At 43.4% G+C, this 26,357-nt stretch overlaps 1 long non-coding RNA gene across 2 annotated transcripts in view; it reads right to left on the reverse strand.

The window, feature by feature from the left end:
• The window catches only part of LOC142938568 (uncharacterized), a 63,641-nt gene extending 38,627 nt beyond the window's left edge, over nt 1–25,014 (reverse strand). Inside the window, exons 1-3 of one of the 2 annotated variants that reach the window (XR_012949663.1) lie at nt 24,026–25,014; nt 23,696–23,823; nt 21,513–21,615 (exon numbers count right to left, since the gene is read on the reverse strand). This is a non-coding gene — a long non-coding RNA (uncharacterized LOC142938568). Of the gene's footprint in view, nt 1–21,512; nt 21,729–23,695; nt 23,824–24,025 lie in introns of those variants that run through there. The other variant, XR_012949662.1, reaches the window with a different exon arrangement.
• Between the last annotated feature and the right edge of the window lie 1,343 nt (nt 25,015–26,357).

Genomic DNA, 26,357 nt, shown 5'->3' on the forward strand with positions numbered 1-26,357 from the left:
AGCTGACCTAGCTATTTTTACAGGGACAACCACTGCAGTACACAATGTGTGTACTGATGCCGGTGGTAGAAGATGCTGAAATGCTCCATCGCCTGTTAATTTAATCTGATTTATGGATTTTGGAGGGTAGTTTTGACTTCTGGGCAGAATGGCATGACTTTTTGCAACCTGCAGAGCACAGAGATGGCCTTGTTGTCAAAGCCAAAACGTAGAACTTCACTTGGATAACAAGACATTTGAAAAGAAAAAAGAGACTTCAGTACCTCTCACACGAACCAGTGTTGGGTTTTGGGCAGTTCAGTCTTGTTCCAGACCTCTGAATCACCGCGGAAATTTAAATAGTCCGTTGTTTTTTTTGTCCATTTCCACTTCTAGCAAGTCACATGCACATCAATGAAAAATACCGGAAAACGGCAACAAAATTGGCATTGTGAAAAATGTTATGTTTACTGATATTAGCAGTTTGTATCCCAACTTAATAACCAAATAATAATAATAGAGAAGAAGGCCTACTGATTGGTTTGACCTCTGGATTAACTGACCCCCAGAGTGGCAATCGGTTGGATGACCCAGTAATAAAACACCTTTGCATCGTGTCACCTTGACTTCATGGATCTTCTGTCTTGATCTACAACGAAAATAACAACATAGAAGGGGAAACAAAAAAGAAAGGCATAGGTTGCCAACGGAAAAAGAGAAGCGTGCCTTTAAATTACGGTGTCGGTGAGGGGCTGCATGTCTTCGCACGCCGTCATCCATCAACAACTGGAACCTGGATCTAAAGCTTTTTTTAGAACCTTGACGGGGGGGGGATTTCCCTCCCCTTGCATCCAATATATACTAGCTTCAGTATAAAGAAACGGCGTGAGATGTATGTGATATTTTCCCTTTGGCAAGTCATGGCACACATTGCTCCGGGCCTAGAATTATTCAGGAAGCTCTGCATTTACTACACTGAAGGCTGGTGGAAGGTTACAGCTAGTCTTTCCTAAATCTGTTCTCAGCCTGCCCAAATGTAATGACATTATTACAACCCATTATTTTACTACACAAACGCTCCTAAGTGAGTTGCCTTTGGTTAGTGCTGACTGCATCCATTCGTCTGGAGCCCTCCAGAACGCAATACGTCTGCGTCTTGTTTTTGCTACTCCTCACACATCCATTGAATAAAAACAGAACTGCCCTCAAACTGTCTGTAAACCGGAGAGCCCAATTACCAAGTTATAATGGCGGCAGTGCTGGTGAACTGCGGACCCAGCCTGGGCATTTCATGTTGCACGGTCCCTAAAGGAAGAAGGCGCTGCCTCTGCCGCTCCATCGCGGTGTTAAGACAATTTAAAACGAAAACTGCCATGGGGGTCAGAATATTTGTCTCCATGCAGGAACGGGATGCCAGTTGCACATAACAGCTCCGGTTGTTTCATACAACAGTCACTGTATTTCCTCGCAATTAGCCATTTAAAATAAAGAAAAGGCTTAGAACAAGGTTGAGCTCACCTGCCACTCCTTCTGTCTTGTTATAAGTTTACTTATTCATAAGCCTGCCTTTGTATGTTTGAATAACAGTTACTGCTCACACGCTGCATGTATTTCTAAGTAGTTATTATCTGCTTTCTGGTATGTATGGGCCCAATCTGTGCCCTCGTTCCATGCGTTTTGTTTTTGGTTCCGTTTTCCCTCTTCCCATTACCCTGTGTGGCCATATGGTGAAAATATGTGTTCTCATCTTTTATTCAAGAATCAAGACTTCAACCATCTGTCAAACTATTGCCAAAAGCAAGTCGGGAGGAGAGCGTAACCATCTATTCCATCGAGAAAAAACCTGCAGTGCCATTCTTTGCCCTTCTTTTGCTTAAGAAACACTCTCCAGTTGTGATATAACTGATGCTACTGTAGCATCTACGCTAGTGCTGGGCGGTATACCGGTATTAATTTCCCGTATGATATGAATTTTTCATATACTGTCATACCGGTGCACAGCCGAAACAGCTTCTGTCGCTCTTCAACAGGCAGCAAAATATATTGTTCACCGCTGAGAGCGCTACGGTCGGAGCTAGTTATCTTAGTGCAGGGATTCCCAAAGTGTGGTGCGCGCACCCCTGGTGGTGTGCGAGCTGCCTCTCGGGGGTGCGCGAGAGGAAAAATGTAATGGTGGTCTAATGGTGCAGTCCTGTCTCCTAAAAATTACGTTCCCCCAAAACTAAAATGCATTCTCAATTACGTTTGACCATAAAGGTATTTTCTCCCTGATTACATTTGTGTTTGACGTATTACAAATACGTTTCTCATCAACATATCTTTGCCATACTCTAGTCTTTATTATTTTTCTGTGATCTGCCTCGCCTCTACCCCCGCCACCCACAAGTTGTTGACCCGCGGCCTGTTCCGAGGGCTGATAGACCTGACGATGGGGTGCCTCACGGCGAGGGCGGCTGGAGACCTCGCGTCCGGCACCAACGGGTGAGCGCCGGCCACTCGGAACCATAAAACCAAGTCCCGGATTTCACCCCGGGGACATTCTGGAGGTATTGTGGCCGGGTGATGTGCCTCGTTGCTGGGGAGGTATGAGCCGAGAGTGGCGAGGTGTTATGGAGGTATATTTTATTTATTTGTATTCATCTAACCCTAACCATAACTTCCACAAGGAAGCCACGTCCCCACCCAAACCTAACCCTTAAGAGAGTTACGGTTACTCCCGGATTTTACACGCGGGCCTTTGTGGAGGTATTGTAGCCGCGTAATGTTCCTCGTTGCTCGGCCTGGATGAGCGCGTTTCTGCTGGAGACAGGCGGGGTGTTTTGGTGGTATCTCGGCCGACAATTCGGTGTTGTTCCCGTGCGTGTATGAGCGCATTTCTGCCGGAGACAGGCGGCGTGTTGTGGTAGTATTCTGTCCGCGTAATAGGGAGAAGGAGAGGGAAAAAAATGTTAGTGTTAAAATGTTGATTAGAAATGTATTTGTAATAAGTCAAACACCATTTTTAGGAGACAGGGTTGCATGCATGCCTGGTGCAGTTCTGGCTAACAGCTGTCTGAAGCCCTCTTATTTACGTCGCCATTTGAACACCAAGCATGCCAGTGCAAGTCAAAAGCCCCTTACATTTTTATATCGAAATTGGAGGAGTTACAAAACAGCCCAAAACAACTGCAGTCTCATTCATGTGTTGGGTCTACAAAAAACGCACTACGGGCTTCATATCGGGTCAGTTACAGAATAGCAAGAAAGGGGCTACCTCACACAATCGCTGAAGACGTGTGCTTGCCAGCTGCCAAAGAGATGGTGGAATTGGAGAGAGAGAGAAGCAAAACAAGTTGGACATGATCCCGGTGTCCAACAACACTGTGTCGCAGCATCGATACTTTGTCCGAAGACATCCTGGCTACATTAATCGGTCGCGTGAAGAAGAGTGAGTTCTACTCTCTGCAAGTAGACGAGTCTACAGATGTGGCCAATCTGGCCAATCTTCTGGTGTACGTCTGTTACCTTTTCGAAGGCACGGTGCAGGAAGTTTTTGTCTTTTTTGTATTTTTTATCTCGTAAACAAACGCTACGCGCGAGCAAACTGTTCTCTCATTGGTCCGATTTTTATGCGGGTATAAATAGGCTCCGTTGCTTTTTTTTTTTTAAGGTGTGGGGGGGGGGGGGGGATTCGGGATGCGTGAACCCGGTCGGGATGTAGAAGGGGGTGCATGGCCTAAAAAGTTTGGGAATCGCTGTCTTAGTGTATTGAGAGGGAACCCTAATCATGGTTATAACTTTATAACAACAATTAACAACCCACAACAAACGCTCTTTAACAGGGCAAAACACCACGACATAACAGTTTGTGACACATAAACAATTTATAACACTAATAATTGTACATTTATACAATTTCGCCGCCGAACTGCATGCTGGGTACAGCTCGCTAACAACAGTCTGCTAACAGCTGGGAGAGGCTCTGTCGCTCCAGTAACGTTACATTAAAGAACAGAAAAGAGCGATGCAGGATGAACAAAGACTGAACAACAAAAGGTATTTTGGTTAGACACATATGCAACGCTGATTGCTGTGCAATATGTGTGGTGTACGTTGGTACATAGAGGGTGATAAGAAGCTGTACTTGGAGGGGCTTAGGACCCAGGGGAATGTAGGTGAAGGAAACAGGAAGTGACGGAACAGAAGACACGCCACACAAACAGCTGTTCGCCGCTCGCTGGCCGGTTCTTTTCGGCGTTAATTAATTAATGCTTTAGCACAAACAAAAAAAAAATACCGTGAAACCACCAGAATCTTACAAAATACCGTGATATGCATTTTTGGTCATACCGCCGAGCCCTAATCTACGCTAACCTCTTTGGGAGCTGCCAACACTCGACTCTCCATGTCGCGAACCATGCATGCAGCTACAAGCAGCTACAAGCAGGACGCCGATTGGTCAGAGCCAAGTCAGTGTTTATCATTCATTTCTGTACACTTCTCAATGGGTGGACGCGTTTTCTCTTCACTCTAAGATGTGCAAATATTAAATAGCCTTCATACAGACGCTACGAACTGCATACTGACACCTCTCCATAAACCAGTCACCACACACTCAGATCTTAGAGCTGTGCCAAGATTCCCTTCATTGATACAAATTTTTTTTCCTATTACTATTACCTCTGTGCAACAAGCGGCGCTAACACAGGAGCTAAAATGCATTCAAGTGTGGGAAAATAATGACATCAGTCTGTACGCCACACCTTTTTCCTGCAGGAAACATATAGTCATAGTCCATGGGGGTCAGTGGCAGATTTGAAGTATGTATAATCCGGACAGTTCCGGTGTTAAATGAGGGAGCACAGCCTGCAAGAAAGAACACTTCATACTTTGAGCAATCGCATCCATCCATCAGCTTTTTTTTTTTTTTTGTAAACCCGTCCCTGTGGCACACTGACTTTACCCTTCAACTCATATACCCAGTGGGAAAGATAGTCTTAATTCCGGGGACGAAAGACCCTCACTGGCATCGGGCGCATGCATCAGCAGACCTGACAATGTGACGGGGAGGAACTCCACACTCGCAAGATCACGCTGGAGGGCGCCGAGGAGGAAGGTCGGGGGGGATGGAGACTGACAAAAGACGGGGGAACTGGTCGAAGAGAGGAGGGGGGGATGAATCAACAAAAACTGTGCTGTCAGCATCCCCAGGGCCAGCTGGGAGCGTCAAGCGAGTTGACGTGGGACGCCGAGTCTCCCCCTCTTCTCCTTCCTCCTCCCTTCCATATCTCCCTTTGTCTTTCATCCATATGGCAGATTCCACCTCTTCCCCTCCCCCTGCTGCGCACTCTATTGAAATGGGGACACACACACACACACACACACACACACACACACACACACACACACTATTTACGGTTCGATTACGGCCCAACCGCCCTCCAGGACGAACATCCTCCTCACCGCACAGTGCCCAGATGTTGAATGCAGCACGAAAAGCTGCAGCGGGATCATCGCGGCGCTGGTGTCGGAGGAGGAGGAGAGGAGAGGGATGAAGCCTGACATGCAGATATGACCCGTAGAAAACACGGCTATCATTCTTTAAAAAAAAAAAAAAAAAAACACAGGAGCCTTTTTTTTTTTTTTTTTTTTTTAAGGTCGATAAGAACAAAAATGCAGCTGAGAACAGCACAAAGCCTACTGTAAACAGACAGCAAATCCCTGTGCAGTGTACGCAAGTTGAGAGCGGAGGGCTCTGCAGCAAGAGTACACACACCTCCACAGAACAAGGTAATGAAGTGTGCGCCAATGATTGGACAGAACCCCTGGGAGGCACAGCACTATCACTGCTACAGAGGTGAGTAATAGGACTGCTACGTCTTCCTTCCCAAAAAAAAAAAAAGAAAAACACGAGCGCTGCCTGTGTGCCTGCTGACGCATTCCACTGGAGTCTGCAACTCTCTGGCTCTGCAGCCTGTAGCCAACTGTTAGAATGCAAAGCCCCTCTGTGGGACGCAGACGCCTCCTTCATACTGGGGCAGCAAGCAAGCGTACATGTGCCACGCTGCTTTTGACGATAACTAAGGGGTCTTTGTTAATGCACCGACTCTGGCCATAGCATCAGGTCAGGGGGTTATGTGACACTGATACCAATAGAGCACTTATTTTGATGCCCATCATGTGAATGGAAGCTGTGTGTGTGTGTGTGTGTGTGTCTGTGTGTCCGTCCCACTGGCTAGCTAACTGCCGCCGCACCGCACAGCTGTGGAGCGGTTAGCGCTGATAACTTACAGAATGCCCACACCCCTCCGGTTCCCTTCCAGGTTAAAACTGTTAGCTGTCAACAGTGCTGCCAATGTTCGCGCTGCTAGCACAATTAGCAGCTGGCACAATTAGCTGCCGGCAGGAAACCCCGGTCGCGTGGGTTGTAGCTGCTGCTGTAGTGGGCCGATCACGCGTCACATCAAATCGAAGAACGCTTCAGGTGATTGGTTTTTGAGCAAAATCATATAATTACCAATACCCTGAACTACTTTTTAACAGCGTATTTACAAGTTACCAAAGACCAAGAAAACAAGCACATATTCACATTTGACAAAACTTAAGGCAGTGAATTTTCAGGAATTTTTGCTTTAAAAAAAACAAAAACTAATTGAAGACTTCAGGGCTAGTCCTTTGTTCAGTATTGGTGCAACGACATGCACACGTTCCTTTACTTGAGGTGTGCATTGTTTCTGATTTGTGAATGTCACATAAGAACGCCATGCCATGGTGCCATGGTTAGTTTTGTATCCCAATTCTACCGCCTTTTTCTTTTTTTACAAAACCATTTAAGCAACAGAGGAACATGTGGAACTCACTGCTACGGCTTTGACCCCTGCTCGCTTAAGTAATAACCGTTTATATTACTACCGAGATGAGCGGATCAGCAAACTGCAAAAATTGTAATTTAAATCAAAGTGTAAAAGGAGAAGCGGCCATCTGCCCTTCGGATCCCAAACAAAACTAGAGTGTTACTGGAAGTGTTGTTCCCAGACTTTCAAACGGCCCTCGCTGTTGCACTGCCATTTGAAAAAGGCAGCGCGACACTTCTTCTGCATGTGTGTGTGTGTGTGTGTGCCGTTGTTTAGACTCCGTCTGCCTGACAGCACTCTCCACTGTCTATTTAGGTCATCGGGTTGGGTTACGACACAGCTCAATAGTTTCACTTAATTGATAGACAATCACCCTGGTAAATGGGTTTCGTCTGCAGCGGTCACTGTTTTCAGCCCAGTGGTCCTTTGCCAGATATTCCTGCCGTACAAATGAGGATATACTCTGAGCTACTTTGATAATTTTCTCTTTTGTTGGTTTTCTTATAAAAAGCAGCACTAAGATGTGTAACTTGTATAAAAATGCATGTCAGAAGTGGCGAAATGCCGTGACATTTTCATTTAAAGCTGGTATTCTAATAATGGCCGACCCTTAAATAATAGCCAGAGGTGGCCAGCACAAACCAATAAATGCTGGTTGCCAACAACAACGGCTCGCATGATGAAGTCATCATTATGGTCCACAGTCAGGCCATCTTCACGTTGCTGCTCCAAGTTGTAACAGAAATAATTGTTTCATTGAATTTACTTTTCAATATTTTCACTTTTTCCTCGATCGGCATTTAGGTGCCGTCGTTGAAAGTCAACACTTCCTGTCGATGTTTCATTATAAAAGCCTACCTACTGGAAGGCTAGAATATTTGAATGTGAGAAATGTGTAGTTTAACGTTGACTGGGAAGAATAGAAAAGTTAAAGAGATGCAATCAATTGGTCTGAGAAGAGAACCGGAGACATGACACTTTTAGTGATGGAATTAGTGCTGCGGAAATATATTACTGAATTAATCAAAACAGATAAACATGAAGGAAGCATTGGGCATTAACAATAGCCATATATTTATAGCAATTAGCAATAAAAGCCTGTCTCTAATATACATTTCAACTAAAAGCCTGGTTGTCTCTGCCATTGAGGTAAATAAACAAATTTGAGAATTAACTGTATTTCATTTTTGTTTCTGTCTTTATGGAATCATTTTTTTAAGAGCCATGTTCAGTTACAATCAAGTTGAAATTGTATCCAAATACTTGTTAGATTGATTGCCAAAGTCCCCTTCTACTTCCTGACATCAACAAACAGACCACTGACTCTATGCTTCTAGCCTGTGGGATAAGAGTCTAATTTAATATTCACTAATACTCTCCAGGAGACTCACATTTTCACTTAAGAAAAACAAAAGGCTTGTGCAAAAAAACGCACACACAAAAGGACACGCGTCCCGGCTTAATCGCACACTGCACCTCAAGGTGTTGATGGGAATGTAAGCCTCTTAAAGAAAGAAAAGCTGCTAATGAAGTTCAGCGCGGCGCACATCTGAAAAGTGCAAGAATCGGGGTGCTAAAAAGTCACACGTCCTAATTTAGGCACATCTTTCAGCACTGCTCGGGCTGAGTGAGAGGGTGCGCAGCCTGGGGAGGAACACTCAACCATGGGAATAACAAAGAGCATGTGATTCTGTGAGTGTGTGTGTGTGTGTGTGTGTGTGTGTGTGTGTGTTTGCCCCGCGGAGGGATGTCTATGCATACATGCAGACAAACTGACAGAAGGAAAGAGCCAAAGTGACATTACAGAAGCCTCCGAACGGAGAAATAAAACACGGATGATTCACAAATAACAGCAACATTTTATTTCTGACGACGAGCTTAGCTGAAGAAAGCACCAGCGCTGGAAATGAAGAGCGAGTGTGAAAGAGACCCGTCTGACTGCCAGTGATGAACTTCTGATGCGATCCTGCGACCGGCACACTTGTCGGACGACAAGTCAAAAGGCTGAGAGCCAGAGTTGTACAGACAACACAGCAAGCTTTAACTGTTTAAACACCGATGCAAAAACAGTGTATTATCTTAACTGCATATTACTCCTGCTTTGAAATCAATTTTAATGATTGGAAATGAATGGGGGGAAAAAACACTTGTTAGATTAATCAATTAAAAGTAATCGTTTTACTTACCCTAGTCATGGTTATAACAACAATTAATAACCCACAACTAAAGCTCTTTAACAGGGCAAAACACCACGACACAACAGTTTGTAAAACAGTAACATTTATAAAATTACACCGCCGAACGGCATGCTGGGTACAGCTCGCTAGCACAACAGTCTGCTAACAGCTAGAAGAAGCTCCGTCGCTACATTAAAGAACAGAAAAGAGCGATGCAGGAGGAACAAAGAGAGACCGGAGATGCACCAATACAATTTGTACCCAAGAGAGGAGCCGTGTCTGCTGTTTGGAGGTTTTTTGGTTTTAAAAAATCCGACGTAGATCAGAAGACGATATATTGTAAAGTTTGTCAAGCTGCTGTTATTGCCTCTGGTGGCAACACTAGCAATTTACTCAATCACCTCAGCCGAAAACATGTGTTGGAATACGAAGAGTGTATGCGATTACGGTCCTCGGATGCTTTTTTGGGTATTTTGGTCAGACACATAAAATACCGTGATACACATTTTTAGTCATACCACCCAGCACTATTACACTGTATATTTGAATAAATCACACCAAACAAGAGCAGTCTTACAGCACAGCAGACCCTAAATAAACAGAACCATTATTATTAGTCATTGTTAATTTGAGGAGATGGATGAGACGGACGTCGAAACTTTCGTAGGCTCCCTAAACGTTCTGTGAGAACTCTTAAAAACAAATCAGTAATCGGCAGAGGATCAGCTGATTGTAAAGACATTACATCCAGTCATCGGAATCAGCTGTCATCAGACTGATTGCCTGAGAGCATCCATACCCACTGCTCTGGTAGATCAACTAGAGGGAAAGCCCTCACAGTGACCGCCGCTGAGAGGAAACACCAAGGGAGCAGTCTGCACGACCACATTTCCAAATATATTTCTTTATAGGAAAACCTAACATTACTATACAGTTCTGTCAAATACCATGTAATAAATCCTGCATGAAATTTTTGCAATGCAAACCTCAGTTTTTTTTCTTCTTTTTGTGTTATTGATACATAATGTGGTTTTGAGGAGTTAAATGTAGTTGGGCCTATTTTCATGATTTGCTTTTGCAGAGCAAAGGAACCTGCAACTTTAGGCACGCAGAGACACACAACAGAACATTCCACTGTGGCGCATACAGATTTTCCACTACTGTCGCTATCTGAGAAAAATTCCAGAAATTGAAAGACTTGTCTCAAGTATTCTCAGTATGAATGGAACATGTAAAAATGAATACCACGGCAAGATTTATTTTATTTTAACGTTCCAGATGAGACAGACCAGTTCCTGACTTTTAGTGAGTGATCTTAAGAGTCTCCTCGGTGGCCAAACCTTTCCAGTTTTTCAGAGATTTCCTAAAAAAAAAAAAAAAAAACGTGCGTGTTTTGACGATTGTTTTCTGAAAGCACGTGGCGCTGCGTCGCTCCGGCATCACCGCAGCAGCTTCTGTACGAGCACTGACACAAATTGCCCAGGGCCAGAACAAATCCTGACCTGTTTTATAGAAACAAAGGGATCAAATTAAAATGTTCCCACTGAGTGAGCAGAGTACACAAATATGCCCCCGTGGGCCGGCAGCACCTGCTACGCTCTGCTCCCAGCAACCCCCCCCCCCCCCCCTCTGAATCATGTTTAGATCCACTGTGGCATCTCTATTGGCTCAAAAACCACCTGACCAGAGAGAGGCTCAAGATTTCAAAACAGTGTGTTTATCAGTTTTAACCTCAGTTAAAATGTTTAAGTCTTAAGTCAAGTCTGACAGTGAGGCACAGAGCTTGTTGATTTACTCTTAAGCCGAGGTATCGCTAAAGACATCGGGACTGAAAGAGTCGGAACAGGGCATCCCTAGTTTGTGGGGTTCCATTATGAAAGCCCCGTTCTCAAGCAGTTCTTAGCAGTAGATCTGAACAAACGCAGGATCCAACATGAGTGGGATGTGTACTTTAGAAGTGGTGTTCAGGGACTTCAAATGGGCCTTGAGGGAGTCCTCTACTAGCCCCAACAGAGACAGAAAAATACCATAAAACCCTTCGCTTATCAACACCAATAATCCGGTCTGTTACAAAACAGGTTTTGCTCAATTCTGACACATCATAGCCATAAAAACACAGGAAGCGAGGAGCTAGAAAGGCTGTTCTTTCACAAAGGGCATTTAGCCAGAAGGAATTGTGGTTAATTGAGGAAGTCTTTCTCAGACTGCCGGGGCTTGACCTCTTCGCCTTGAGTCTCTCCAGCACAGAGAAACGCAATCTACTGGCCAAATCTGAGCATAATTAAGCCTTTCAAATGGGAGCGTGGAAGCGAGCTCGCCCAGGACGGCGCACTAAGAGGCACTCTATTTTTTCTAACTCTTGCTCCTCCTTTTCTCTGCTATATATAGCCATATCACCAAGGGCTCCGTGCAGAGCTACATACAATATGGAGGACGAGAAGGAAACGGAGGTTGATGAATGTGAATAGGGCAGGCAAGCGGAGGAGAGGGGCGCTTCATTCATACACCAAGCTACAGAATATCTTCACACATTTAAAAAGTTTGAAGAAAAATACGGGCGATACGGCCAAATTCCATTTCTCGATAACAACATATTATTATCTAATATTACTATATTGCACTATAGTAATTTAATAAATATTCTATTTAAAATTACAATATGGTAAATCCTGTTTTTGCATACTCCTTTATGAATTATTTTTCTCAATTAAAGTTACTGTGAGGAACTTTTAACAGTCTCAATTTAATACCGATGTCTCCATGTGACCTCCATAATTAAACAAGACCATCAGAGAGAAGATTGATTCTTAATGCTTGTCATGCGGTGCCACCGGGTTGGATTTCGTGCAAAATTAAAGGAAATCATGCAGGTTCATCAGAAACTCCTTCAGCTCAGAATCCAGCAGGGCCTCCAGCCGCGACCAGCCCACCTCGGACAGAACCACATCCTGGCTTTAGTTACGCCTTCTACCTGCAGTCGCAAGCTCCGGTGGGAGGTGGAGGGCTCAGCGCCCGGCAGAAGCATCCCCTCCTCCAGCCAGGAGCAGAGCCTCGCATCGCTGCTCCGACGGTGCCCGCTGGGAGCCAAAACCAACACCACACTACTGGAGGCCCAGGCCGTATTGCCGGGCCCGTTGGAGGAAAGTGAGGCACAGGAGAACCAGGACCAGGACTGCGTGTAGCAGACTGTCAGCCGGATGCTGCAGCAAAATCAGACATTTTCTAAAGGGAGTCTGGTGCTCGGAAACACTACTGCTTTTTTCCACAGGGGCCGCCAAAATCAACACAAAATATAAGTTCCTTGTAGTAACTTTAATTAAGAACTTTAAGTTTCAAGTGAAATTAGAGGAAAAAAAAATAGACATTTACAGCTTCTTATTTGTTTACATGTATGCACACAATTAGTAATCAGATTAAGGAAACAGTTAGATTTTTGAGATAGTATGCGCTTGTTATCAATTTAGGCGACATAACTGTGTCCCACGATATCTCGATACATGAATTCATCGAGATACAGTTCCGTTGAAAGACAATAAATTGTATTGAATTATCTGGGCGATAATTCAATCCTATAAGAGGGCAGAGGATTTACTGTAAAAGCACAAGGCCTCGGAGCAGAGTAGTATAAAACAAGAAAAGACTGTTTCCACAGCTACTCCATGTGGCCTGCATTATTGATGGGCTTAGCCTAATCCGCTGCGAATACATGTACAGCCACATCATGACACAATCCATGTTTTCGGGGGCGATACACACGGTGAGCAGCTATGATGTGAAACCTTTGTGCGGCTGCCTGTTCCTGTGCATACGTTCACAAAGCCTGCCCGAGACAGTGTTGGAAAAGCACGCTGTGACTGTACGGAGCATCACGGCAGCACACTATAGACACACTCTACGGCAATGTGGCAATTCCTCAAGGAGATCCACTGCAAGCTCACGTAAAAGCAATGACAGGTACACTAATGTTTTAGGCATAAGTACGTCTGAGAGCAGCGGTAACCTCCCGCAGCCTGACTGGGAGGTGCTGCGTCCACGCTATCCAAACATTATATTTCAACTTTAAAAGTAACTGGATTGCGTGGATGCAAGATAAAATACTTCTAAAGAGGGGGACAAGGCTGGTCTGGTACATGCTATGTGGCGTGAAAGAGCTAAACAGTTGTCCAAAGCAATATCAATAGAACTCAAGTTCTGTATGTAAAGTCAAAATAAGACAAATTAGTATTTTGAAAACTTAACAATGGTATCTATCTATGATATATATTTGGCAGTGCATTTTCAAAGTAGGGGTAATATTTTTGGTTAGAGTTGTTCCAATATTAATACAACAGTATCAGATGTGCCAGCCTAAAATGCTGGATTGGGTCTTCGCCAGTACTCGAGTCAATGCACCGATCTGATATCACGTTATCATATCATTCTTCAGCTCATTCATGCCACACAGGAACAACAACACTACGCTACCCAATCCGATCGGTACTGCACATGTGCAAACTAGTACTACACCCCTGTGGTTAAAACACGCTTGTGCGCCCTATTTTTTCCCCTGATAATGCTACACAGTTAACAAATCTGTGTTGATATCGGCAGGAGGATAGCTAATAACCGTTAGCTGTTAGCAGCCGCTGGGCAGCACAGTCCTGCTTCACTAAATGAGGGAGCTAACAGTTAACATACGGCGGTTCCATCAATTTGCATTACGGTGCATTCAAACGCCATTTCAGTAAAAAGGAGTATTAAGCAAAAGTAAATTATGACGCCATCATGATGTGTTCAAATGCAATCTTGTAAAATGTAGGTATGGTGAGAAACTTGAATAAATAGTTGTTTAATTCACTTCACTTAAACCCTTCACTTTCCAGTGGTTAAGTGGAACAGTTATATTCAAATGACTGAAAGGCAACCATGGCTGCCTAACACTCTTAGAATAACATAAAAATGATAATGTGCATCTTTAATATCCTGCACACAACTGCGAGTACATGGCTTTGACGCTAACGTACATAGACTGATATCCAACACCACCCTGGTCATGATCCTCTCCGAGGCTTTGACGCTGGTGTGTAGCTTGTAGTTAGTAACGGAAGCCTTGAGCAAACATTATATATGATGGCATGTTTTACACAGACTGACTGATACGGACCACTCAATTACAGACCATTTCATTTAATTTTAATGTCAACTATCGTACTTATATTTATTTTCAACAGTTTAGAAGAGTGCGCTCATAAAACACTGTGCTGAAAACATTTCAGTGTCTCTACCCTACAGATACAGACATTCAAACTGTAGTAATGTTGCTGATAAGATGTCAATATACAGTCTAAAGATCATTTTCACTGTCTATTTTGTTGTGAACAACACGCGACACGTGGGAAAAAAATTTAATAAAAATAGGCGACACTTTGAATCTGTAGAAGAGACCCAGCAGACACGCAGCTGAGCACACCTGAGCTGCTCTGACCTGTTGACACGGGCGCCGACATAAAAAGAAAGAGGTTCCACGGCGCTGCTCACACAGGCCGTGTGAAAGACGGCCCACTGATGACTGTACTTACACGGTGCTTTTCAAACAGAGGAGAACAAAGCGCTTTACAAAGCCTCTCAATCGCCCACACACACACACACACCGCCATCACTTCAGAATTCACAAAGAACAATAATAAGTTTAAGTGTGATCAAAGGAAAATTGTTTTCTATTCATTTTTTGCAGATGTATCAGGGCACATAAATGCTGGCGACAAAACAACAGATTTCAAATAACTGCACATTTGGTCTGAACACATTATGGTGCGCCACTCAACACTTTCAGCTTTAATTATTATTATTATTATTATTATAACAATCAAAACTAGAAAGTTATGAATCAACAATAATTTAAAACTCAAAACACATCTAATCAGGACTGTTTCTACTTTCTGATTGTTGCACAGATAACAAGAGACCCCCTTTGTCTTGGTTCAACTTTAACCAGTTATAGTTACTGCATTCACTTTTATTTTTACTTCTAGATTAGAGTTTTATTAAAAACATTGGCTCAAATTGGGGATATTGTAGTAACATGGCATAAGTGTTGTCTTTTCCTGGTTTTAAAGGCTGCTTTACAGTGAAGTGATGTGAAGAATAGCCGCTAAGAAAGCTCCGCTAATTCAGTGATAATGGAAATGTTGGGTTTTAATCAGCAGTTACTCAACAGCACGACTCAGTCAGCTGGTCTCAGCTGTGCTCCAGGCCCGCTCTTCCCTTTAGAGGAACTCCCGTGTGTGTGTGTGTGTGTGTGTGTGTGTGTTTCGAGACCTACGTTTGATAAATGGTCCAGACATGCTGCCCACACCTGAACTCTGGTCTGAACTCGTGTGGTCTCGCTTTTAGGATCCAAACGCGAGCCAGGTCCGAACTCGGAGCAGTACCGTGCTGACGGTTAATGCGTCCTGGCGTGGCATCGAAAAAGACAAACGCGGTCAATTGACTCCTCTGTGTCTCCTCCACATCAGAGCCAGCATATCTTCTCGCGGGAACTGGGACCGCTTCAAATGCACTGGTGGCTCATTGGTCATTTAGAGCTAAAGGCATCTTTGAAGCTCTAAACTGGTAACAGGTTATGAGCCACCCCTTGCCTTTTTCACATGGAGGTGATGCAGCTCATGTGTATCCTGTCCTCTTAAAACTTTCTTCATATTTGGCATTGGGAAATTTAGAAACGACAAGACAGGATGGTGCCACACACACACACACACAGGACTGACTGGTTGACGCGACGCCATGACATGCTAGCTGCCGTTTACTCAGCTCTGCTGATAACCCAGTGCGAGAGAAGAAAACAGGATGCGTGTTTCAGGAAAAAGCACACAGGACAAAGGGTGAGTAGCTGGAAGCAACAAATGGCACGCTGATAACGAGCGCATGGGAAGTCAAAGAGAGTTTAGTTCTTTTGACTTCCCTTAAGAAATGTTTCCTTTTCGAACAATTCAAAAGTGCCGTTAGACAAAAAAAACGGACTTCCGCTTGTAATTACAACATTGTTAGCCTCATCGGAAAAAACCATGCGGACGGGCGGCTCGTTTTCATCCCCATCACTGTTCATGACACCTCGTATGAGCGAAGTGAAGTCAACTTAGCTGACCCTGGTCCTACCAACCTTAAGATAACACTATAGCACTGCAGGGAGAACACAAATATGTCCAGGAAGGCACCCAGCAGTGGAGGCAGCTAGAGGGATTTCATTTCGTGCTAGCTGTGCGTTCAAATATTTGGCTTGAAAACAAATTATCGGCCAGTCCCTCGCCAAAAGGGACAATTTGCCCAAATTTGGTCCTTGGCAGGTATACATTTGGTCTGGCAAAAAAAAGAAAAAGGAAAAAAAAAGAAAAGAGAATTCCTGACAGTGTGACAATCATTACAAAACCCCAAAAGGGAAAGCAGAGTTACACAAAGTGACAAACAAAACATGCCCTTTCTGGGAAGAAGATAATTCATTTTTGAGGTTGTGTTTAGGTCATCAATCATGTTTTATGTAGGAGTATATTTGCTGAAGGCGAGCTAAAATACTTGCATTAGAGAATCCAGCAGCTTATGACACTAACAACTGCCCCAGTGGTATTCTTCAGGTACGTTTGCTCAAACAACAGTGTACTCCGGGGAAGGGGGAACGCATGGATCGATTGGGAGGCGCGGAGGTGACGGCTACCATTTTTGTTGCGTCCCGTTATGCGTTACAGGAGAATAAAAAATACCAAAATAAAAAAGGGGGAGTCCTGTGACAATGCATCAGCACGAGTGGCAGCGGTAGCAGCCTCTCCACGGACACAGAGCCGGCGCAGCACCTCAGCTGCATACAGCTTTCCTGAGATGGCACGATGCAGCAGAGCCGGGTGAACTTTGCTCACACACACACAGTTTGCAACGCCACTCTCAGTGCCTGGTCTAAGCAGTTTTTTGTTTTTTTTTTCCCCTCTTTAAACTTGTCACCTCAGCAAGTGGAGTTCTGCAGCAGCTCCTGTGAAATATACACAGTAAGGTCTGGTGTGTGGCGCCGGCCCCTTCGACTTAGTTTTGAGCAGTATTTGCTAAGGGTGCCCCCCCCGACAGTGTTTAGTTTTAGCTGACTACTCGCAACTGGATTTTGCAAAACCTCAATTACTCCCTTTAACTCGGCACATCAGCCAAATTGCTTTTCCCGCTCAGCTGCAAGTGGATTCAATCACTCCGCATTATTTCTTTAAACGAAGGCAAGAGTTTGTCGGCGAAATGCTTCTCTGTAAAAAAAAAAAAGAAAAGAAAAACAATCCTACTATGCTGCATTGTTAAAAAAAAAAAAAAAAAAAAAAAAAAACTCCATTTGTGGCACTCCAGCCACAAATGCATGAAAGACTTACGTTTTATTTGGTTTTAAGAGATATTTTCTTCAGAAAGTAATTCTCCACTTCGTGTTACTGCTGGGCGGTATGACCAAAAATTTGTATCACTGTATTTTTTAAGATTCTGGCGGTTTCGCGGTTTTGTTTTTTTTCCTTGACTGTGTTTTTACACAGGTTTATAGTGTCTTACTCTACTATCAGAAGTACATAGAATATAAAAACATTTAATGTCATGTATAAAGGCTTTGCTTACTATAGGGTGTGCTCGTTTGTTCGTATAATGTTGGGATAGTTTGGCTGAAGTACTTTCGCCCCGGTAAGACATACCTTGAATCCAGTGTTTTAATCATTGCTCTGAACCCGTCTTCCTCAACTGTCTGGAGCAGGACCATGTCCTTGCATAGATGGGTCGTTATTGCGTTCGTAATGTCGCTCCACCGCTTGCTTTTATTGTCATATGTGCCTCGAGCAAATGCCTCTTCAAGCGATGTGTGACGCTTTGGCTTCACTGTTTCACTCGCGCCAACGTTACTGGTTCCGACGGCCGTAATCGCATACACTCTTGGTATTCCAACTCGTGTTTTCTGCTGAGGTGATGGAGTAAGTTGCTAGTGTTACCACCAGCGGCAACAGCAGTGGCTCGACAAACTTTGCAATATATAGTCTTTTGGACGTCGGACTTTTTAAAACCAAAACACTTCCAAACAGCAGACACAGCTCCTCTCTTGGGCACAGACTCTGTCGGTGCATCTCCGGTCTGTCTTTGTTCATCCTGCATCGCTCCTTTCTGTTCTTTAATGTAGCGTTACTGTAGCGACGGAGCCTCTCCCAGCTGTTAACAGACTGGTGTGCTACCAGCATGCCGTTCGGCGGTGCCTGTTGAAGAGTGACAGCAGTTGTTTCGGCTATGTACCGGTATGCCGGTGTGTGAAAAATGTATATCATACGTGAAATTAGAACCGGTATACCGCCCAGCACTACTTCGTGTAAAAACCTTCAACGCATTAATTTAGCGATAAGGTTAGAAAATGTGAGCTAAAACCTTACGTTTCCGGGGACCAGCTGATTTTACAGTGTATTTCCACTGAAAATAGTCTTCTCTCAGCTCTCGGTACGTGTCGGCCGATTAATCGGCTATCGGCCTTTTCCTGCTCCAAACTATCGTTTATGTATCGGCCTTTAAGATTCCACTTATCGGTCCACCTCTACTTTTAACCCTTTGAGTTCCAGGGATCGTCCTCATTTAAGACCTCAAGTTCCAGCCTGCGCATCCCGTAGCACTCATTAGGAAACACTATGGGTGTTGATAATGAACTGGATCTTGTCAGCGGTTTCAAGAAGAATCATTGAGACTTGTGTAATATGTGAAAGCCTAAAAGCCTGACACATCCCCACCTTTCTCATTGAACAACAGTTAGTTACATTTTATTGCCATTACTTTTATTCATTGTTCTTGACCGTAATAAGTTGAAATTGTTGCTGCCAATATAACAATCAAGAAAAAAAACAAGGAGCACTGTCAAAGGGCAGATTTCAAGTTTTGATATCTGCCGTCTGGCTGTTTGGTGCCTTTGAATGTATTGCCGCCAGCAGCCTACAGAATCCCTGTGTAACACCAGAGGTGCAGTTGATTTTGTGAAACCATCACAGAGAAGAACGTTATAACCCTTTGAGCACTTTATTGCCAAACGTTGCAGCTTTCGCTCCAGCCAGAGCGAAACCTACAAATCGCTTTCTATTCACTTTTTTTCAGATATATTGCGTCAGCCGATAAGTGAGACAAAAATATCAACACAGACGGAGCTCTAAAGCGTGAGCAACCGTTACTGTGCAGGCATTAAAACCTTTGCAAGTCGAAGGTGATACAAGTAACTGTCCAACAAGCATGAAGTTGCCCTTTTTTCCCCCCATCCACCTTCTGTGCTCAGCCAAAGATTGTTTGTACGCTAAAAGAAGCATCACTCTGTCACTCCACTCCACAGTTGTGTGTTTTTGTAGTTCCAACTGCTCCAACAGTCTTCTGTAAACTATCTGCTCATCACATCACCGAAGTTAGGAGTCAAGAGTCTCACGTTCATCATTTCGTATTAATGATCCCTCAGAGAACCCAGCCAACATTAATATCTTTAAGAGGCTGCAGACGGCTCGGTCTTAGAATGAATGAGGCTGAATGGAGACACTGCTGTCATATGAAACTGGTCAACCCAATGAATCCATTAGTAACAACAGTGTCATTCTAGCTTGTGGGGAAGGGAGATGGTCAACGCTCAGGAGTTAGGCAAAATGTTGTCGAGGGAAAACCGGCCTGCCGATTTCTCGAAGGACTCCCTTGACCTCTCACCTCAAGATGTCTGAATAAAAAGGGATTCCATGGGTTTGACCGATTAAAGCAATCAGTTTAACTTCATACTCATCATCTCTCACACACACACTCTCTCTCTCTCTCTCTCTCTTTACTGGACAATCGATAACGTAACGGCAGGCTTGCAATACGCTGGCGGCAAACTATCTACCTGGCATACTTTGTCAAACAGCTGACAACTTGCAGCTAAACTAGGAGATTTACTGGGAACCTGGCAGCATGTGTCTGTCGGAGGGAAAAACCTAAATACGGATCACAAAGTGAGACCATTTTTTCTGAAACTTGATGTCCACGCATTAAATGACCTGCTGTGACCTCTAAGGTAATCACAGCCTCAGCCAAACCTTTACAGCCACAAACTACAGACCTAGTTAGAGGATGTATGGCTTTCCTAGGTGTACTGACAATGAGGGGTCTTCTGAGCAGAACAAGAAGTGTGCGCCATCCAATTACTGAAAAATACAATTCTTGTGGAAAACACGGGCATTTAGCTACAGAGACCAAAACCGTATTCTGCACCAGGCTGTAAACGTAAATGTTTAACTCTGCTGTGAGGTTTGACATTTAAATGATGTTTTCAGCACATCCGTGTTGGCTTCATTTCTCAGCATCGGAGGGTGCCGCCTTGTTTGATGCTCAAAAGATGCAATAGGTAACTTTCAGTAAACGAAAAAAAAAAAAATAAAAAAAAGAATGAAAACAACTAACCAGAGCCTGGAGGAGACTCAAATGGAGTGTCAACCACTGCTAGCTAGTGAGACAGAGACGGATGGATGGCTCCATAGCTAGCTTGCTTGCTAATTCCACCATGCCTTCATGCTACACCGCCTACAGAAAATTAGTCACTCATCTGGCGATAGCAATGTGCGGACAAACAGACTTTTATGCAGAGCCGGTCGGACATCGGAGAAGTTTTCAATTCCACTCATTCAGTGGTCGGCTAGTTAGCTTGCGTTTACCCACCATGCTTTTCGCGCTAAAACTGCTTTCAGAGAGTGAGCCACACAGCGTGGCTGGCTGGCCAGGTAACATCTGACCACTTCTCCCACATGACGCAGACATGCAACACTGCCAGAGCATCCACGGGTGCATCGTGGTGAAACTCCACTGTCTGGATTCAGTACTTGCAGAGATGACATGCACAGTTGCAGCAAAATCTGATTTCATCTTCGATTGTCCTCGTGCTTTAAGTAAAAGCAACAGGGGAATCAGATTGGGTGTTACTGACTTTTCAATAATCCAGTTGTTACACTTTTTAGACAGGAAAAGAGGCACTTCCAAATACCGTGCAGGTTAGAACCGCACTATGTATACGTACGTCAGTCCACGTAGTTCAATCTGTTTTAACCTACTCGCCGGGGTTATGCAAACCACGCGAGCACATCCGTACACTGAGACGCATACCTGCATAACACTTCCAATACATTGCAGCAGCAGCAGCAGCTAGCATAGCATCCATATGACTGTATCCCTGCGGATTGTTGGCTACATGATGCGGTCTCCCGGCGAGACCTTCACAGGCACCACTGACAGGGAAAAGCTGAGGTAAGATGACAGCCATAAATCCCGCTGTCGCGCTGCGCACACACGAGGTAATTTCGCAACGCTCACAGAGGTAGCAGTACATATTATGGTGAACCACTGTTGTCATTTTGACCGGCAAGTCACCACATCCGCGCCGTTCAAGAGGATCGCTAGCCTTAATATTACATAAATACAACCGGAACCTCAAATCACATTAGCAAACCCCGTTCGTTTCATCCTCCGCAAAACGAACGAAATAACACGCCGAAAGCCTACTCACGGTTTTGGTACTGCAACGGAAAGTTCGGATTTCCGGATACGTTGGTGATCTTCTCCGCCACTTCACTTCAAAACAAAGGTGACTGTTTTCCTCCGTGTCGTCGCTGGCGTTGGAGAGAAGGAGAAAAAAAAAACCGAACAGAGGATGAGGGCTGTTGTACGCTCGCATGTACTGCAGTGTTCACAGCCTCCTGTCGGCATTCTCCTTCGTCTTCATATTTTTGTCGCGGTCGGCAGAGGAGATGGTGCACTAGCGCCGCTGAGCGGTGTGGAGGCGCTAGGGGATGTTCCCTTCAGCCTTCTGCCTCGCTTAAGGAGGAGTTTCAAGGTACCGCCGGTTAAATGTACTTCCGCTCATGATTTTTAGAATAAAAACCAACAGAATGAAAAGTTTCAAACTGGTTAGATGACTGTAGCATGTTCTCACTAATTATTACATGTTCATTTCAGCCGTAACATTGAGACATAAGAAAGGATTTGTGTAAGTGTTTCACACCAGAACCTTTCCTCATCGCTTCACTTGCATGTCTTAATCTTGACTTTTACCTTCATGACTCACACTAACAATTCCATGTTGGACATAACGTATACAAACCATTTGCATTGCATTATATTCTCCACTCACACAACTGTAGTTCGCAGGAATAACTGCAGATGGCTTGGCCATTAGCAAAAAACAAAACTATATTAAAGGAGTGTCACAATCCACCGAATACACAATTCCATTTGACTTTTATTTTTAAAAGTCATGATTCCATTTTCAATTATTTTTTTCAGCACTGATGGCAATGCCATCGTAACATAATGGTGTCTTGATTTGTTATGATCAACAGATCATTGGTTTCATGCAATGACATGCATTTTCTTCTGTAAAAAAGTATGTACCACAGTATATGGTCAAATTTAATAAGCTTTTTTTTATTTTACCAGTCAATTGGGAACAAACTATTTTATAACAAAAAGATGATCCATCAGATAGCAGGGGGTTACTTTACAACACCTTGAGTTTCTCAGAGTTTAAAGTACACCCAGTGCCAGGGCCGGCCCTGTACGTCTGGGGGCCCTGCTCGCGCCCTTTTTTTTCAGCAGTAATTTGAATGCTTACATAGTGTTTTTATGCAGGTATAAAGACAATCTGACGATGCTACTGTTAATTAAATGCACTCACTGAAACACTCAAAGTAAAGCTGACTACACATGCCATTTTTTCTCCTACTTAGTTTTTGTCCGAATGCTTTGTGGTGAAGATGTAAACATTGACATTAACTGTGTGTGTCCACTAGGTGGCTCCACACCTCCAGTATTAAAAATCTACTCTTGACCATTCCCTTCATTGTTTGATTATACAGCTGGTCTACAAGGCTCCAGACTATTTTTTTTTTTTTTTTTTGCCACAGTCCAGAAAATAATTTCATCCGCTCTGAGGTCAGTGTAAACCATCAAAAATTCTAAATGTTACCCTTTTACTTTGCTATATTCATTTATAGTATTTTTTTCTTCCTAAAAACCACACAATCCAAATGATAAGGAAATAAAATATTGTATTTTTATGTATTAAAACAAATCTTAGTAGTTAGTAATTAGTAGTTTTTATGATGTATTATAAGTTGCTTAGAGGTTGTGTAAACAGGTCATAATTCCCTCTCTAATATCTATTTATGTTGTTGTAAACACTACAATTAACACTACATTTTACATTTGCCCAATTCTCATTTTCACTGAACAGAGCCTGAACGCTTCATAATATAACTGAGTGGAACCTTCGTTTGTTGTCCGTTAGCGGTGCTGCTATCATTAGCTCTCCTGTCAATTTAAACGCGGGTTGGTTGTTTACAATGTAACATTATCAGAGATCGGCGACTAGAAAAGCATTCGTCGGCAGTTGTCCGTTACACCACTCCCGTCCGATCAATTGTTTTTCCCGTTTTAACTCGAAGTTCTAATTCCTTCCATGCTATCAAATGAGTCGCCATGATAGGGACTCGTTTCATGAGACTTCAATATTGCACCGAATAAGGCCCAGTCATTCTGTCCCTCTGTGGTGAGCTTTGAGGACTTCTTTGAAAACAATTTTCAGCAAAAGCAGTATAATGCATTATTCTACTTTGAATATGTCACCAATTACGTCTGGTAGTGAAAGCTTCTATTAAAATGTGACTTGGAGAATTTAAAGTCTCTCTTTACCTGCACAGGACCCCGGCAAACCAAGTCAGTCCTTTCTTGGTCAGATGGATTTGATGGCCACTGAGCAGGATCAATTGTTGGAGAGAGAGCAGAAACCGAAGACGTTGGTTGTCAAATATCCATTGGAGCTGTGGGGTGAAATTAGTTGGAACATTAGTTGGAAGCTACTTGTGTTCACACAATTACATTTTCTAACTAAGATAAAGACTTTGTGACAGCAAAAAGGGAACTTACTAACTTTATCTTAATTATTATAACATGAATAAGATCAATTTAATGTAAACAAATGCATAGCATTAACTTTACATTGGCAACATATAGTTAACTTACCCGCATCATCATCTGCTGTGGTATCCTCTACACCTGAACCAGGAACTGCAGTAGAATCATCTCCAGCTGCTGTGTGGGACAATTATAATATAATATAATATAATTATAGAACATGCAGAATACAAGATAAGTTACACAAGGTAATATACAAGTACAAGAAGATAACACAGTGAATTTGGATTTTACATTTTTTTTTTTTTTATAGGCTGGAGTACAAGTAGCTATCAGTGTACACACCGGTTGCACACACAAAAAGAGAAGGCAGTAGGAACTTACCAGTGCTTTCATCATCTCTCGTTGAGCCTGGTGGTCTATTTTACTTTAAATGGGGCCATAATTTACTAAATGAACATCATGCTGTATTGAAAAAGACTTGAAACTAGCGATTGAGACCATAAACTCATGTTTACAATGTTTACTGAGGTAATAAATAAAGTGAGAAGTAGAGTCATTTTCTCATAGACTTCCATACAATCTGACTTATTTTTTCATCCAGAGGAGTCGCCTGTGACCGCCTGTCAGTAGAGAATGCAAGTTTTAAGACTCTTCCTCAGCGGCTTGACTCGGCAGAACTGGAGGTAGCCACCTGGTTGGGACTCACCGGTACGCAGTACCGGCACTTCTTCATTTTACTCCACGTCCTCTCCTTATCAGGTTCTCTCGGTGATCCATAATAGCGATTCATGACAACCCAGCGACAGCGTTTTTGCGTCGCACCTCATAAGCCGTCTGAATGTAAAAACCAAAACAATGTGGAGAGCATCCCGGAAGAGCCCACGCACAGATGAATGTCTATTTCTATATAGATTCTCAATGCTTGTCATCAGGGCCACTGGGTCAGGTTCTGTGCAGAATCAGATCAAACCATGCAGGTTTACCACACACAGGCAGGTAGCAGGCAAACCGGTAACACAGAACACCATTAGGGTGGGGAATTCACACAGACGTGAAACTAATTGAGGCAGGAAGCAAAAGTTCTCGGAAATTAGAAAAAGGTAACTATATCAAAATAAAACAGGAAACTATGAAATAATGATAAGATACAAAAAAAACATAAACTCAGAGCAGAACAGATCATGATGCGCCGAGGACCAATTTGCATTGGGCAACCCTGCCAGTATTGTCCCCAACAACACAGCTCCCAGGGTCATGATGGTGCGCAAACCCCTCCACCATTTTAAAAGGGAAATTTGCCTTCATTTTTGTGGATGTCCAATCACTTCTGATAGTAAATGTAATCCCCTGAAGGAATACATTCCCCAGTGCATGCTATTTTGACGGAAAAAGCTGATTTCTCCTACTTGCGAAGTCGTGGCGGCTGTGCCTACATTACCAATAAAGGAAATTTTCTTACACCATAACAGAAAATACCATCATACACCTTCTGAATTAAACCGTCTCTTTTACACTAAAAATAATGCAGATTTAATTTCCTTGTCAACTCTTTGTTAAACACACTTAATTTAAGTTGGACAGAAATAAAATAAAACTCACCAAACCATGTCTTGGTTAGGCTTTCCACTCTTCCGGCATTACACGCTGTTTTCCTCACTGTATTTCTCTGCTGTGCTGGCTGCCTGCTGAGCAGGTATCCTGCTGCAGCGACTCGTTGGCGGCTCTCACTTCTTGTTTAGAGGCAGACCATTAAATTACAAAAACTGCAATGTAACATCTCCCCAAAATCGTCCCGCTGGTCTTGTTTGTCTATTCCAGTTTATCTTCGGTGGAAGGTCTCTCTCCAGCACACCTAGTTCTAAGTGTGGAAGAAAACATCCATGCATAGTAACAGACACACGGTGCCCTTTCTCGGGGTATCCAACTAAAAGTGCCCACGCTGAAATTCATTACATCACAATGATTTAATTTCTGATGGCATCGGAGGGTAAGGGTCCTATCTGGAGGGTCCCCTGCCGGCCATATCGTCTTTTAAAAAATCTTACACTGCAGTTCTTCCTTGCCCTGAACATGTCTGTGACAATGCCTATCACCGGATCTGTGAGGGCGACGAGTGGTAGAAGGCTTTCAACAAGCCCATTGGACATTATGAGTATTTGGTATTGCCTGTCAATTCCTGGCCTCTTCCTGACTCATGGAAATGGTTGCAACGGTTCCTGGTGTTCGCCAACTTTTACCGGAGGTTCCTCTAGGGCAGGGGTCGGCAACCTTTACTATCCAAAGAGCCATTTTGCCCTATTTTCCACCAAATAAAATTTGTCTGGAGCCGCAAAAGCTATTTGATATCACAGCTTATAAAGTTTTGTATATAGTTATATTATATATACAAAAACTATAGTTTGTTGTATTTATGAAATTATATAACAAGAATAAAGAC

This window comes from Anarhichas minor, unplaced genomic scaffold (genome assembly GCF_050575085.1).
Source record: "Anarhichas minor isolate MPS153535 unplaced genomic scaffold, ASM5057508v1 ptg000087l, whole genome shotgun sequence".
Taxonomy (NCBI): domain Eukaryota; kingdom Metazoa; phylum Chordata; class Actinopteri; order Perciformes; family Anarhichadidae; genus Anarhichas; species Anarhichas minor.